The 14,459-nt window shown below is 47.2% G+C and overlaps 1 long non-coding RNA gene across 2 annotated transcripts in view; it reads right to left on the bottom strand.

The window, feature by feature from the left end:
* The window catches only part of LOC147579819 (uncharacterized), a 149,125-nt gene that overhangs the window by 74,663 nt on the left and 60,003 nt on the right, over positions 1-14,459 (bottom strand). For both annotated transcript variants that reach the window (XR_015252157.1, XR_015252158.1), the window contains one exon: positions 7,697-7,820. This is a non-coding gene — a long non-coding RNA (uncharacterized LOC147579819). The remainder of the gene's footprint in view (positions 1-7,696; positions 7,821-14,459) is intronic.

Here is a 14,459-nt window from a genome sequence, read left to right as displayed (position 1 = left end):
GATGAAGAAGAGACTTCCTCAGGATCATCTAGCTAGGAAATGACGAATGCCAGACTCGGGCACAAGCCATGTTTCTTCTCTAGCAATGCCTGAGTAACAGTCCCCAAGATTTCATCAGTGTCTGAGAGCCGAGCAAGATTCTAAACGCGGCGTGCGTGTATGTGACTGGGAACCTCTTCAGATTCAAGTTCTTTGGTCACTTCAAGCTAGCCTCTCAGTTACACTGTGCACCTGCTGTGAGATGAACTCTTCCGCGGGGAGAGCACTGCCCTCTGGCGGACTTCCAGAGCATTAACGTTGAGACACAGTCTGGGTCACATTCTTCCAACTTGGGCTATGTGGCTCCAGCTCTTTGAATCAACCCAAGTGCTAGACGCTGAGTAAGAGATCCAGACACGGCACAAGTCATGGTCCTTAACCTTGTAGGGGCTCTTGAGGCAGGTGCAGCAACATAGCATTTTTCATGAAACGATCTGTTCTTAGCACAAAGCTTGTGATCAGAAGACACGCATACATTTTAACCTTTATTGGCTGTGTGGCCTCGAGCAAGGCACTTGAACTCTCTGATCCTCAGTTTCCTCACCTATGAAAAGAGGGTACGAATAGGCTTGCCTAGCTGGGTCACTGGAATGAAAATTTGTCTTAAAAACCAGCAGGACTTGGGGCGCCTGGGGGGGCTCAATCAGTTAAGCGTCCGACTTCAGTTCACGTCATGATCTCATGATTCGTGAGTTCGAGTTCCATGTTGGGCTCTGTGCTGACAGTTCAGAGCCAGGAGCCTGCTTCAGACTGTCTCCCTCTCTCCTTGTCCCTCTGCTGCTTGTTCTCTCTCTCTCTCTCTCTCTCAAAAATAAATAAAACATTAAAAAAAAAAAAGCGGGACTTGAGAAAAATGTTGTAGGGAATGGAGGAAAAGGTCATGACTCCACGGCGGCACAAACACATCGAGCCTGGTTCACAGAGGAGATCAGTGGATGGCCAGTTTGTGTGGGGAGAGGAGATGACATTTGCCTGCATATCTGGAAAGACACCAGGACTCTGTGTGGCAATATCCAAGACCGTGGGAAAGAGATGTGGGGTGAAGGTGCAGATTGGAAAAGGCAGGGGAATGCAGGGGCAGGTGCACAGGTCTGGAGCCCGGCGCCTGGCCTTAACTCTCAACTCCCACTACTCCCTAGCCGGGACCTCAGCAAGTTTTCTAGCCTCTCAGTGTCTCAGACCGTGCCCGGAGACACTGAAAGTAGCAGTGGTTGGTGTGAAAATAAAATGCATCGGTGCAGGCACATGGGTTGTAACACCTATTGAGCGATTTCTGTTCACTGGAATATTACCTCCATCAGGGCAGGAGGGTTTTGATTGTTTGTTTCTCTGTCTCCTGGTATAGAGTATAGAGTATTCAAGAAATAGTCATTGAGCAAACGAGTGAATGAATGGAGGAGGTCACAGGACTGATGAACTGAGAAGCTTTTGCGGGGAGAGGCTAAAAGGGAAGCCAGGAGACTGAGGCTCGGATGTTGCCAGGGTTTGGGGCCGAGGGTCGCCCTCCGACCATGCTCTTTGTAGAAGCATGAGATGGAGGTTCTTCCCATGGAAAAGAAATGTTAACTGGGGCTACATCTGGAGGGGAGACACTTTTGGGTTTTGCAGTTGGGAAGATGCTACTGGCAACTAGTGGGGAAAAGTCAGGGATGCTGCTCGAAATCCTACTATGCACGGGACAGTCCCCATGATGAAGAATCATCTATTCCCAAATGGCAACAGTCCGAGGCTGAGATACCCTAGACGAGACTTAGCTGCCCAAAGGATCCTAATCCCCACTGTGTTTCTCACTAGCTCTGTGGCCTCAGCGGTCAAATCCTTGCTCTGAGTTTGCCTCTTTATGCGTAAGATGGGAATATTAATACCGATGAGGGTTGTGGGGAGGCACCGAACAGCGTGTTCGCAGCATCTGCAACGTGGTGGACTCGTGTTAAGTCCTCTCATTACTCCCAGTTATTACTCTGATGCAAAGGGATGCATCATACAGATGAAGCCTCATCTCCTGCGCAAATGACTGAGTCTGAATCCTGCTTACGGAGCTTGATACGCGTCATCTGAAGAGGTCAAATTCACTCCCTCTCAGCTGCCACCGTCCCACACACAAATGCCATCAGACTAATATTGGTCTGGGTCCTCCCTTCATCCTGGCTGAGGATGTGGAAGGTGGTGCAAAGCCTGGAATGACTCTGGACTGGCCACCAGAGCAAACACGGGCTGAGGCTCCTCTGCTTAGAGTCAGCTCACAATGCCTCATAACCTTGACCCAAGCAAAAGTGAGCTGGCCTGAGTCCCCCCCTTTGAAGCCATCCCGGCCGCTGGAGCATGCCTTGAATATCACAGAAGTTATAAAACTCCACTAAAAGCTTATGAAAGACCTGCCTCCACAGCAAAGAAAAAAAAAGACATCCGGGTAAATTCTGGTGAGGGTGACGTTTACTTACACATTAGTGTTAATGAGTGTGCAGCGGAATGCCCCGGTGTGCACGTTACGTACGCTGAGCTCCCTGCTTGCTGGACACACACACATAACCCTCCCTAACACTGGGGGGCCAGACCCTGGCTGGTCTTTCTCTGGCCTCTCCAGCTGCGGCTACAGATGACTCTGGCCTGACTGACGGCACCTTTATTTCGTGAGGACAGAGACTCAAACATCAGTTCTTTCCTCTGCCCTTAATGTCTCCTGGAGAACGGACACGGGGCCAGTGGCGGTGGGGAGGGGAGGGAGGGCAGGAAACGGAAAAAGAGAGAGGGGGCAAGAAATAAGGAATAGGAAAGAAATAGATTCCTGAGCCCCTCAAGGGGTAATAATGGCTAACAGTTTCTGAGCACTGACTTTCGATCAGACGCTGTGCTACCTTCGTGTTCGGTATTCAATTCTTCAACACAACTGTGAGCTCAGTTTAAGGACGTCCATTTTACAGAGGTCAAGTAAAGTGTGCTCCAAGAATGATGTTGCCTCAGCTCGGCTCATTCTTAGTCGAATCAATAATCATGACCCTGGGGTAGAATGCAAAGTGGTCTAAAAGGAAGACCTAACCACGCAGCACTTGTGTGAGTGTGTGGGGGGGGGGGGGTGGGGGTGGGGGGAAAGGAGGGCATTCTTTCCCCATTCAGATAGCCAGTTAGTCACTATGCCTAGGGGAGAGGGGAACGCCACTGGTATTTAGCTGGGGAAGACGGAAGAGATGGAAACACCTTAGGTTGTAAAGAATAACACTCTGGTTGGGAAACACTGCATCCTCTGACCCTCAGCACCGCCCCCCCCCCCCCCCAACCTATGTAGTGTGGACCACACCACCGGCATTATCAGGTTATAATGAATGACATGTCGTCTGGAAGGCATCAGCTCCCACGGTGCAGCAGACCTTGTCAGAGCCCCAGCTGTACCCTTGGGCTGTGTACCATTTCTGAGCAGGCTGACCTCACATCTACCTAAAGGCATCTGCATCTTTTTCCAAGAGCTTCTGTGGCTGTGAACGCTTGCTGTGGCCTCCCAGGACAAGGCAAGCTTGAGGCATGCCACGCCCTCCACCGAGGCTGGTGGAGGCTGGCGTTTAAGAGGCTTGTGAGCCGCACTGTTTGCAGAACTCTCCAGTAGGACGAACCTCCAGTGTCCTTGGGTGGTAACCAGCTTCCTTTGTTCCTCTGTGTCACTGCCCCCCTCCTTCTCATGCTGCCTGGGATCCCCTTCCAACTAAACCATTTGCTTCCAGACCTTGTCTCGGGGTTGCTTCTTGGGAGACCCCATTTAAGACACACACTAAACAGTTAAATGTTGATCCTCTTTCCTCCGTGCCCTTGTTGGTTTATATGTTTTTTCAACCTAAAGCTCCTATCATGAAAGCCTGTGTGTCTTCACACAGAGGTCCTGCAACTTTTACTAACTGAACGGTGAATTCGTTAGTTCCTCTCTCTGGCGCATTAGCAACATTATTAAAATTGGGTGGGGAGGGCAGTCCATTAAGCCTCATAAACTGAAAACAACTTCTTCCTGGACAATGTGCACACTACCATTTCCCCTTTAGGACTGGGAACCCCCACCACCCACCCCCGAGCCAAGGAGAAGAGCGGGCCTTGTGGGGCAACCGTGAGAGATGCGTCAGGCCCCAGGCAGCTGAGGGGCTGTGTTGGGGAGAGGTCCAGTGCGCGCATATGAACTGCAGAGCTGTACTGGCCAAATCGCGCCTCGTGAGCACAGCAGTGCTAGAGGCTGGCCGAGGCGAAGCTTCAGGGAGTCGAGCAGCCCTGCCCTCGAGAAAAGAGCCAAAGCTCTGGCTAAAGGGACAGCCAAACAACGATGCCATCCGGAGCCCAGCAGATCTCCGTGAGCTCCCAGCAGGCGGCCTCATTATGGAAGGGCTGGTTTTGAAGCTGGTCCCCTGCCCCTTGAATCAGCTTGAATTCACTTTCATTCCCTCCTCAGGATGATTCTATTCCTTCCAAGTTTATGTCCCTTTCGGGGAAGCGAAGTCATGCCCAAACGGCTTGGGAAATGTCCTGAAGACATACACGTTGGCCACCTCATCTGCTTTTCTCAAATGTTGATGGCAAGGCCACCGTCACGCCAAAGCCCTCCCTGCGGACCTCTCAGCCCTGGTTGCCTGTGATGTGTGATGCACCACCCAGGGCAACGGCTGAGGGACAGACCTGGTCGTCCCACATCGATGTGTCTTGCTACATAACCATCAGGAGCTTTGGTCTCGCCCAGCACTCGCCCACTAGGCCTCCCTGAGCAAGGCCTTCACCCATTTGTCCCAGATTCCACAACTACAGAGGTGATGTGTAATAACAAGCGTTTAAGAGTTTTGAGAATTACGTGAGATGGTGCACATCAGGAGCCCACGAGAGTTTCCGATGTGGAATACCCAATTCATAAACCTTAGCTAGGAGTAAGAAATAGTGATAGCAGCAGCAGAATGGGCAGAGGGGTGGAGGGCTCAGGGTGGACTTGTTTCTCGTGTCCTCCCTAGCAGTGGGCACAAAACACTGCCCATAGACCACGCCTGATAAATACTGGCATGGAAGAATGAGCAAACCATGCCAGGCTGAAGACACTGTTTAAAGTGGCAATTTAAGGGGCGCCTGGGTGGCTCAGTCTGTTAAGCAGCTGACTTCGGCTCAGGTCGTGATCTCGCGGTCCGTGAGTTCGAGCCCCGCGTCGGGCTCTGTGCTGACAGCTCAGAGCCTGGAGCCTGTTTCAGATTCTGTGTCTCCCTCTCTCTGACCCTCCCCCATTCATGCTCTGTCTCCCTCTGTCTCAAAAATAAATAAACATTTAAAAACAAAATAAAATAAAGTGGCAATTTACTGCGCGTTTACCAGATCCCGGTTCCTGTGCCAACCATGTCACATAGATCTCCTGATTTTGTGTTTAGGTCATTCCCTACTGTTGAGGTTTCTTCCACAGGGAGTGAGGTCTACCCGCTGAAACACCCCTGGGTCTCTCTCTCTCTCTCTCTCCTTTAGGGAGCGACTCATCTGATTGGTGAGTTGGGAGGAAGAACTGAGTACATGCAGCAGAACCTCTGCCTACCAGCCTCTTTGGGGGAACTAACCCTTGGGCTCCCCATCCCCGGGAGTGTTCCTGGGGTGCAGGTTCAGGGCTGCTGGGGGCCAGGTAGGTCTGTCAGTTCTGGGGCTCAGTATCAGGAAATCCTGTCAATACGAGTCACATGTTATGAACTTTATCAATAATAATGGTGATGTGGGGCCTCCATATGAGGACTCCTATTTATTTCAGGAATTGGTTCAGGCCCTGGTGGGAAAGGGCAGTATTATTTTTTTTTTTTTTTACTCCCTACTTAACATTAACATAATCTCTGCACCAACCCCATGATGTAGATGTCAGTAGCATCCTTTTTTTTTTTTTTTAAGCATAGAGACATTAAGGGACTTGCTCAAGGTCACACAGGTGAGCTAGGATTCAGACTTGGGTGTTTTTGACTCCAAAGAACGGTTCTTACCTATGCTCTACGCCTCATGGAAAGTTTCTGTCCCCGCCATGCACTAGAGAGCATTTCAGTTTTAGGAGAAGACACCTTCAGGATCACCTGCTCAGGGACGCCGGCCTGGGCCTGCCCCACATACCTCCCAGGGAAAAACCCTGGCAATCATCATCTTGGGGCCCCTTCCACCAGCCGGGCCTTCCCTGGAGCCTTCGTCTCTCAGAAGAGCCCCTCTACCTGCACGTTTTCTTCTCCCTACTCTTCACCACTTGGCAAAAATATCCCAAGCCCTGAAGGACATGAAACTCCAGCATATCCCTCCGTGAGCATGTTCAAGTTTCTCCCGGTTGACTCTTCTTATAATTTCTTTTATTTATTCCTGGAGGCTCCCAGAACAACCCCACTAGTTTCTCAAATGACTTGTTGGTGCTGTCGTGTGGCACCGTGGTCAGGGACAGAGCACACCCTCACGTCTTTCCTATGCGATCTCGCCTCCAGGGCATTGGCAACACTCTTCGTGTGCTCCCGTTCTGCTGACTGTTTACAGAGGCAAAGAACGTAGAGTCTGGAAGGGACTCTGCCTCCTCCTCATTTTCCTCTCCCTTCTCTTCTTCCTCCTTCACTGCTTTCTCAAATAACAACCTAGTTTTCTGCATCTGAAATATACTGACTTGTTGTAAACTCCAAGGATATGGAGCTGAAGGGGCCTCTACTTTTTTAATCTTATAGGTGAAGAATGAAGGCACAGAGAGGTTAAGGGATCTGCCCGAGGTCCCACAGCAAATGAGTTGCTGAGCAGACTAACTTGCAATCTCTTGACTCTCAGTCCAGTGCTCATCCTAGAATGCTGTGTGGTGAAACTGGTTCACTGGGTTTATAGTCTTGACTTAAGGAGTGCATAATTGAGTGAGGCAATCACATTCCATTCCTCATGCTACAGAAGTCAAGTTCTGTTGGATCTGTTCCATCAGGGTCAGACCCTATCTCCTCCCGTCCTGCCCCTGGCTCACTGTTCTCACTGTTGTGCAAAGTCAGTTCCTGTCCCAGGGCCTTTACATTGGCTGTCCCCTCAGACCAAACTTCCTTCTCGGGTCTTTCAGTAGCTCCCTCATTGTTCAGATCTCTGCCCAGATGTCCCCATCTTCCTGGTATTGTCTCATCTTTCCTGTCACTTTCTATGGCTCCCACCATGCTTTATGTTTTAGAGCACCAACTACCTCTCTGAAACATCATTCATACTTGTTCTCTTATTTTTGTCTGCCTCTCGGTAGAAATGTGAACCCCATGAAGTCAGGGACTTTGCCCTGCTCTCCCCTGTGCCCTGCTGTCCCCAGTGCCTAGCACTCAGTAGATGATCAGTAAATGACGAATTTGTCTACTCTGAATATGCTATTGATCAGTATTTGTTAGGACTGAGGTAGTTTATAGCACCAAGCATAGGGTAGCAGGCTCTCCAGATGGCCACTGTGAGACCCACAAGGAATTAAACGCCCGGGGTCCAGCCATGGCAAGCTGTCCTCATAAGTGTAACTAGATTCAAAAGCTCTTTGGAGCACAGCACATCTGACTCATGTAGAAGGAAGAGCCTCCACAGGACAATGGGGACACATTGCCTCAAATACCGGCTTGACGGACAAAAACACAGGAACCTGGACAGACCTTCAAGCAGCCCAGGCAAGATCAAGGCATTCTCTCCAGCACCCTGTTCTTACCAGATAACAGACTGTCTCCATGATGAGATGCCTCCTGCCCAGGGCTCCACTTCCTCGCTGGAGCCCCACACTCCATCAGACCACCTTAGGAATGCATGTTGTTGGTGGTCACTCCATCTCCCACCTGCAAAGATAAGGAAGTGGATGTTAAGATAAGAACGCAGCCTGGCTGAGCCAGAAGTCAGCAATGAATGATCTGCTTTCTGATCATGGAATTTGGGATATCAGTGGTGAGTGGGAGTCAGGAGGGTGTATTTTCAGGTCCAGTGGTCCCCCTTCTGTGACCTCCAGCATCAAAAATCACCGGGAGCCCAGAAACCCTTCTCCTGCCCCATGAACCCCTCAGTCAAGGGAGGACAGAGTCACCACACCAAGACAGCCTCGTGTTCATCTCTCCTACACTGGTGCTGAGATGTTCAGATGGCAACCTGGTTCCATTTCCTGCCCTCAGCCCAAGCCAGGAACAGCGCTATCTGTGAAGACAGGAGAAGCCAGCCATGTACTGGGGTTGCACTGCCTTTATTCTATAGGGGAACATGAGAATGCTAAAATGCCCTTGAGGCTGCCCAGTGCTGCCCATCCCTAAAGATGGCTTCAGTATGCATGCTTCATTATACATTACTTATTGTTTTATTATTGTTATTATTATTTGAATAAATGTCCAGAATTAATAATATTATGTGCTAAGCACTGTTCTAAATATATTCCTTGTATAAATTAATTCTCATAATAGGACCTTATGAGATAAGTACTGTTATTACATCTATTTTCAGATGTGGAAAACTGAGGCACGAAGTGGTAACTTTGAACAAGATTATGAAGCTAGTGGATGGTAGAAAAGGGATTTTAACCAGGCTATTTGTACTGTATGTTGTTGAAGCTATGAATTTTCCTCTTCGTGTAGCTTTAGCTATAGCCTTGAGTTTGCTGTTTGTACGGTTTTCATTGTAATGACTGTGTAAATATTCTAAAGCTTCAGTATTTATTTCACTATTGAAGCAAGAGTTGTTTAGAAGACAGTGTTGAAATTTTCAAGTGGTTTGAAGTGTGTTCTTTTTGTTCATTTGCTTGTTTGTTTTTATGAGTTAGAACTCTCTGATTATAAGGAAAATATCTCCATCTGACTTAAGTAAAAGAGGAGATAAGGATATAAGGATATAAGAGCTTTGTGAACTTCAAGTGCAAGAGTTAAGGGGAGACTCTTACACAGTCACTATCAGTGACTGGGAAGTCATCAGGAGCTTCCCTCAGGATCTAATCTCTGTTCCCTCCTATGTATATATATCATTCTCTCTCTCTCTCTCTCTCTCTCTCTTCCCCAACATATTTCTTCTATCTTCAGTTCATATGGCAGATGGTGATCACTGATGGTTCTCAATTTTGTGTACTGAACATCCATCCATCTGAGAGAAGATATTCCTCTCTCTGTGTCTTGATTCCAAATTCCCAGGGAAGGAATTCTGGCCCATCTGGCTCAAGTGTCCAATCATCGATCAGTCAGTCAAAGCCAGGGAGGTGGGGTCAAATTGTACTATATGGCTTCTGGAATCCCAAAGCAGGGAGATATAGTTATGCATAGTTATGTGACTCAACTGGGCACACAAAAAATAATGCTGCTTGTTGTTTTATTATGTTATTTATCTGTCAGTTTACTACATTATGAACACAAAGTGTACTCTGTTTTGTTTTTGCCTTTAGGAACTTATAGAGATTTCCTCAATTAGGTTTTTTTTTTTTCTCATTTGCTTTCATACAAAGAAAGATGTGGTAAAGTCTCCTGCTTCTACAGTTTCTGTCCATTTTTTACTATATTTTCATGCTATCTTGTTTGGCACATAAAATTTCAAGTATATTGCATTCAGTTTAAAAATTATATTCTTGTTCTCTGGGATGTTTGGTAAAATCATAGAGTCTCGAGGCTGGAGGAGATCTTAAAGTCATTTAGTTCAACCCCTTCAGAAACTTGACTGCCTTCTCCAACATTCCCCAAGTGGTCATTCAGCCATGTTTGTACTCTTCCAGTGATGGTGAACATGTGTCTTTCCTCCTATCTGGGAAGCCCACTCCATTATTGGACTGCTATGACAACCAGAAAGTTCATTCTCAATGAACTGGATGGGCTCTGCCTTCCTGTCACTTCTTCATCTTGGTTCTCACATTGAGCACCTTCTCTCCTTCACATTTTTCAGATCAGTTCCTAGAAACTGATCTGAAACACAAAACCAGAGCCCCTCTTTCTGGACCCCTGTTCTAGTGGCTTCTGATGTAACAAATGTATCACAAACTCTGAAATGCCAGTTGGGAAAGAGCTACTTTAACCCAAAAGTCTTCTTGTTTCTGCCCCTCAATTTATGAGGGATTCTTTTATTTTTTTTTAAAAAGTTTACCTATTTATTTTGAGAGAGAGTGTGAGTGTGTGAGAGGGGCAGAGAGAAAGAGAGGGGGGCGGGGAGGGAGAATCCCAAGCAGGGCCTTGGTGCAGAGCTCAAACCCATGAACCATGAAATCATGACCTGAGCCAAAATCAAGATCTGACACTTAACTGACTGAGCTACCCAGGTTCTCTTAGAAGGGATTCTTTTAAAAGTTAAGGCTGTGTTTTCTTTGCCTCCATTTCCCCTAATTTCATCACAGGTCCTAGGAACAAGTTTACAAATAGCAATTCTTCATGGGGCAGGGTAAGAGACAGAGAAGCAAGAAAGACAAAGCAAGAGAGAAAAAGAGAGAAGAGTGCAGTGTTTATGTCCTGGAGGATGCCTTCAGAGCCCTGGTGGGCAGGCAGTGTTTTGGAAAACAGAGCCACTTGGAGAGACTGATGACCATGGGTGGAAAATTGCTTACAGCTTGTCAGTGAATAAAGCTTTTGGAGTGAGAAGTAGATGTCACAGGGAGCACTGCCACTGTCCAGGTTGCTCATCTGAGCATCGCCATTGGAGGTGGGCATTCATTTTGTTTGTGTGTGTATGTCTCCTCCAACTAGGATGTAAGCTCCATGTAACCAGGGATTCCCCCCCTCCATATTATTCACTGCTGCACCCTCAGCGCCTAGAACAGCACCTGGCACATAGGAGGCACTCAATAAATACCTGTTGAATAAATGAATGAATCTACACAGCTCAGCTTTCTTAAATATTGTGCTCCCTCCTCCCCACCAAGTCATCTGTTCTTTCTCTTCCCTTAGATGCAAGAGAAGAACCCACTTTCACCACCCATTCCTCCTGGATTCTTTTCTTGGCCACACCATCAGGCTTTGTCAGTGGCTTCACAGAGGGAGAACACTATTTACAGAGAAATAATGGAAACAGAATTGGAGAATATTGAGCTTCCTTGGTTCCACCCTTTAAAAAAATGTAACTTTCTGATCCCTAAAATTCCCACGTCACTAACATCTTTGGCTAAAAACATTTGCATTAGTTTCCTATGGCTGATGTAACAAATCATCACAAACTTCGTGGCTTAAAACAACAGAAATTAATTTTTCTCACAGTTCTGGAGACCAGAAGTCCAAAATCAAGGCATTGGTGGGCTCATGCTCTCTCCAGGGACTCTATGAGAGAATCCAGATTCTGACGGCTGCCAGCATTGCTTAGCTGGTGGGCACATCATGCCATCACTTAAAGGACAGCATCTTGAAATTTCTCTTTGCTGTCTTCACATAGCCTTTTCCTCTGTATAGTCAGTTTTCCCTCTTCTCCTCTTGTGAGGATACACTTGAGTGAGTGCCTTTAGGGCCGACTAGATAATTCAGGATAATCTCCCCATTTCAAGATCTTTAACTTAATCATGTCTGCAAAGACTGTTTTCTCTTATGAGGCAACACCTACAGGCTCTAGGGATTAGGACTTGACATCTTTGGGGGCCATTATTCAGCCTCCTAGGACACCGAAGGCCACTACTTAAATATGCGTTCAATTGACAAACATTCTTTCGGTATCTACCCTATGCCGGACTCTGGGGCGGACACTAGCAAACAAGGCTGATGTGAGTGCTCCTCAAACCCACACTCTGGTGAAAGATACAGCACAATAAGCAAGCCCATAGGCCCTGAGTGCTAATCAGCTAGTCAGTCACCTAGCAAGGTCTTGCCTTTGTAGATTCCAGGACAAGTATGTTTTGACAGGTCAAGAGGACCGATGTGTTAGGGAATTTTGAAGGAAGGGGAGGAGGGGAAGCCTCAATCATAATTACCATCTACTTAGGGCTTAGTATGCCTTAGGCCCTATGCCAAAAGCTGTAACACATTTCTAATCCAGTCCTTACAGTAAGCCCAGGATATAGGTCTGATTATCCCCAGTTTACAGATTGGGAAACTGGGGCTTGGAGTTGAAATGGTTTGTCTAGGGTCTCACAACCAGTAAATGACCAAGCTGAAGTTTGAACACAGGTCTGTCACACTTCAGTGTTGTTAAGCAGTCATGATTCTACCTAAGTCATCTGACGAGACAGGGCACCAGTTAGGTTGTGGGTACTGAGAGGAGGGGTGGCAGTATTGGGTGGTGGAAAGAGCTGCAGTCTGGTCCTAATTGCTCAGTCATCAGTTTGCGTGTCCTTGAGCAAGTCACTTTACCACTCCAGCCTCAGCTTCCCCATGCGTCACATGAAGGAATGGGGCTAGATGAACTCAGAGGCCCCATTTAACTCACATTCTCTGCATCCAGCATGGAGGGTCAATATAAAAACTCCGGTATCCTCACTCTTTGGCCTTGGACAGGAGCTCACATCAAGCACCCAGGATCCCCCAAAGCTGAACGCAGTAGAAGACAGTGGGCCATAGAGCCACTAGAGTAGAATTACATCATGATTTAGCCATCACACAAAACCAATGGCCCAGGGAACTCCAGTGGGGGATTTGGAACGGACTCTGCAGGCCATTCACTTGAGCCCAGCCTAGGTTCTGAGCACACAGAAACCCTATGGCTTCTCTACCCACCTCTCGGGGGAGGAGGGCGGGGGTTGGTGAGCGTCCTCAAGGGGAGAATTCCATAAGATATTCCAGAACCCAAGGGAGACCGAGACTCTTACCTCTAATCTCCACTGATTGCAGGGTGTGGACTAGTGGTCTGACCCTTACAGAGGGTCATCGATCTCTTTGACAATTTGATTAAAACTTAGAATGCTCTCCCTAGAAATATTCTCACAAGTATGTATACAAGTATGTATTCTGTAAAGCCCATTCATGGTCACCAGGTGGAGAATCCTTGGTGTAGAGGATGAACCCTCTGATTGGACTTGTTCCAGGAATAAATGGAGGGCTGAGGAAAGCATCAAGGCCACTCAGAAGTGACTTTATTTTCAGAGCATCTCATGTGATTCAAAAGCTAATATCTTTGTTTGGAAGGAAGGACTCTGAGAGAAAGAGAGCAGAGTGACATTTATAGCACATCTGTAGGGCGCCTGGGTGGCTCAGTTGGTTAAGCATCCGACTTCAGCTCAGGTCATGATCTTGCGGTTCCTGAGTTCAAGCCCCACATTGGGCTCTGTGCTGACAGCTCTGAGCCTGGAGCTTGCTTCAGATTCTGTGTCTCCCTCTCTCTCTACCCCTGTCCCTCTCCCGCTCACGCTCTGTCTCTCTCTTTCTCTCTCAAAAATAAATAAACATTGGGGCGCCTGGGTGGCGCAGTCGGTTAAGCGTCCGACTTCAGCCAGGTCACGATCTCGCAGTCCGTGAGTTCGAGCCCCACGTCGGGCTCTGGGCTGATGGCTCAGAGCCTGGAGCCTGTTTCCGATTCTGTGTCTCCCTCTCTCTCTGCCCCTCCCCCGTTCATGCTCTGTCTCTCTCTGTCCCAAAAATAAATAAAACGTTGAAAAAATAAATAAATAAATAAATAAATAAATAAATAAATAAACATTAAAAACAATTTTTTTAAATCCACTGCTAAAATAAACCATATCTCATACAATTCTGAACCGACTGCTTTATTTTCTTTACATCTGTCTTGGGATTTGGAAAATCCAACCAAATTTCTATTTCCTTGGTGATCTGGAATTTCATCCAGAAAAACAGATCCTAGGAATGATACTAGTCGGCAAGTAGCTAGGACAGTCCCTCTCTCCTATGATGGTTTTTCCTTGCCTTTCAGCAGTCCTGGGTTGTCCCTTCCTCCATCCTATAACATACTTGCTGACCCACATAAACGGACATAAACTATCTATCTGGAATCAGAGCCAGCCAGAGTTTTGAAAGTCTCTGGGCAAGGTACCCTACCCAGCACTGCAGTGCTAAGTTTGGGTATCACAGGATGCATCTCGGAGAAATCTGAAATTTTTTTCCCAATCTTTTGGGGGTCACTAATGCTTCTGAGAATCTGATAAAGCTACACACCCCTCATTAAAAAATGTGCTCTGAAACAGACCTTTACAACCACAAGGTTCACAACCTCCCTAAAGCTTACCCATGAATGCTCTAGAGCTGTTCCATCCAAGATGGTATATAACCACAAACCACACGTGGACCCCTTGAAATGAGGCCAGTCACAACTGAGATATGCTGTAAGTATAAAATACACACTGATCTTCAAAGATTTAGTATGAGAAAGAGAATGTAAACTATCTCATTAAGAATCATTCTGTGATTACAAGTTGAAATGACAATATTTGGCTATATTGAATTAAATAAAGTACAATATTCAAATTAATTTCACTTATTTCATAAGCCTTAGGAAACCCTGGATTTACAAATTACAAGTGTGTGCTTTAGATCCGACTCCCCACTGGCTACTTCCTGATGCAGTCAAGGTGGCAGTGCTAGGGAGCACTCCCCACG

This window comes from Puma concolor, chromosome B3 (assembly GCF_028749965.1).
Source record: "Puma concolor isolate L17-30 chromosome B3, mPumCon1.1.hap2, whole genome shotgun sequence".
NCBI classification, from domain to species: domain Eukaryota; kingdom Metazoa; phylum Chordata; class Mammalia; order Carnivora; family Felidae; genus Puma; species Puma concolor.
Note: the sequence above shows the minus strand (reverse complement) of the source record. Positions and strands in the feature narration are given on the sequence as shown.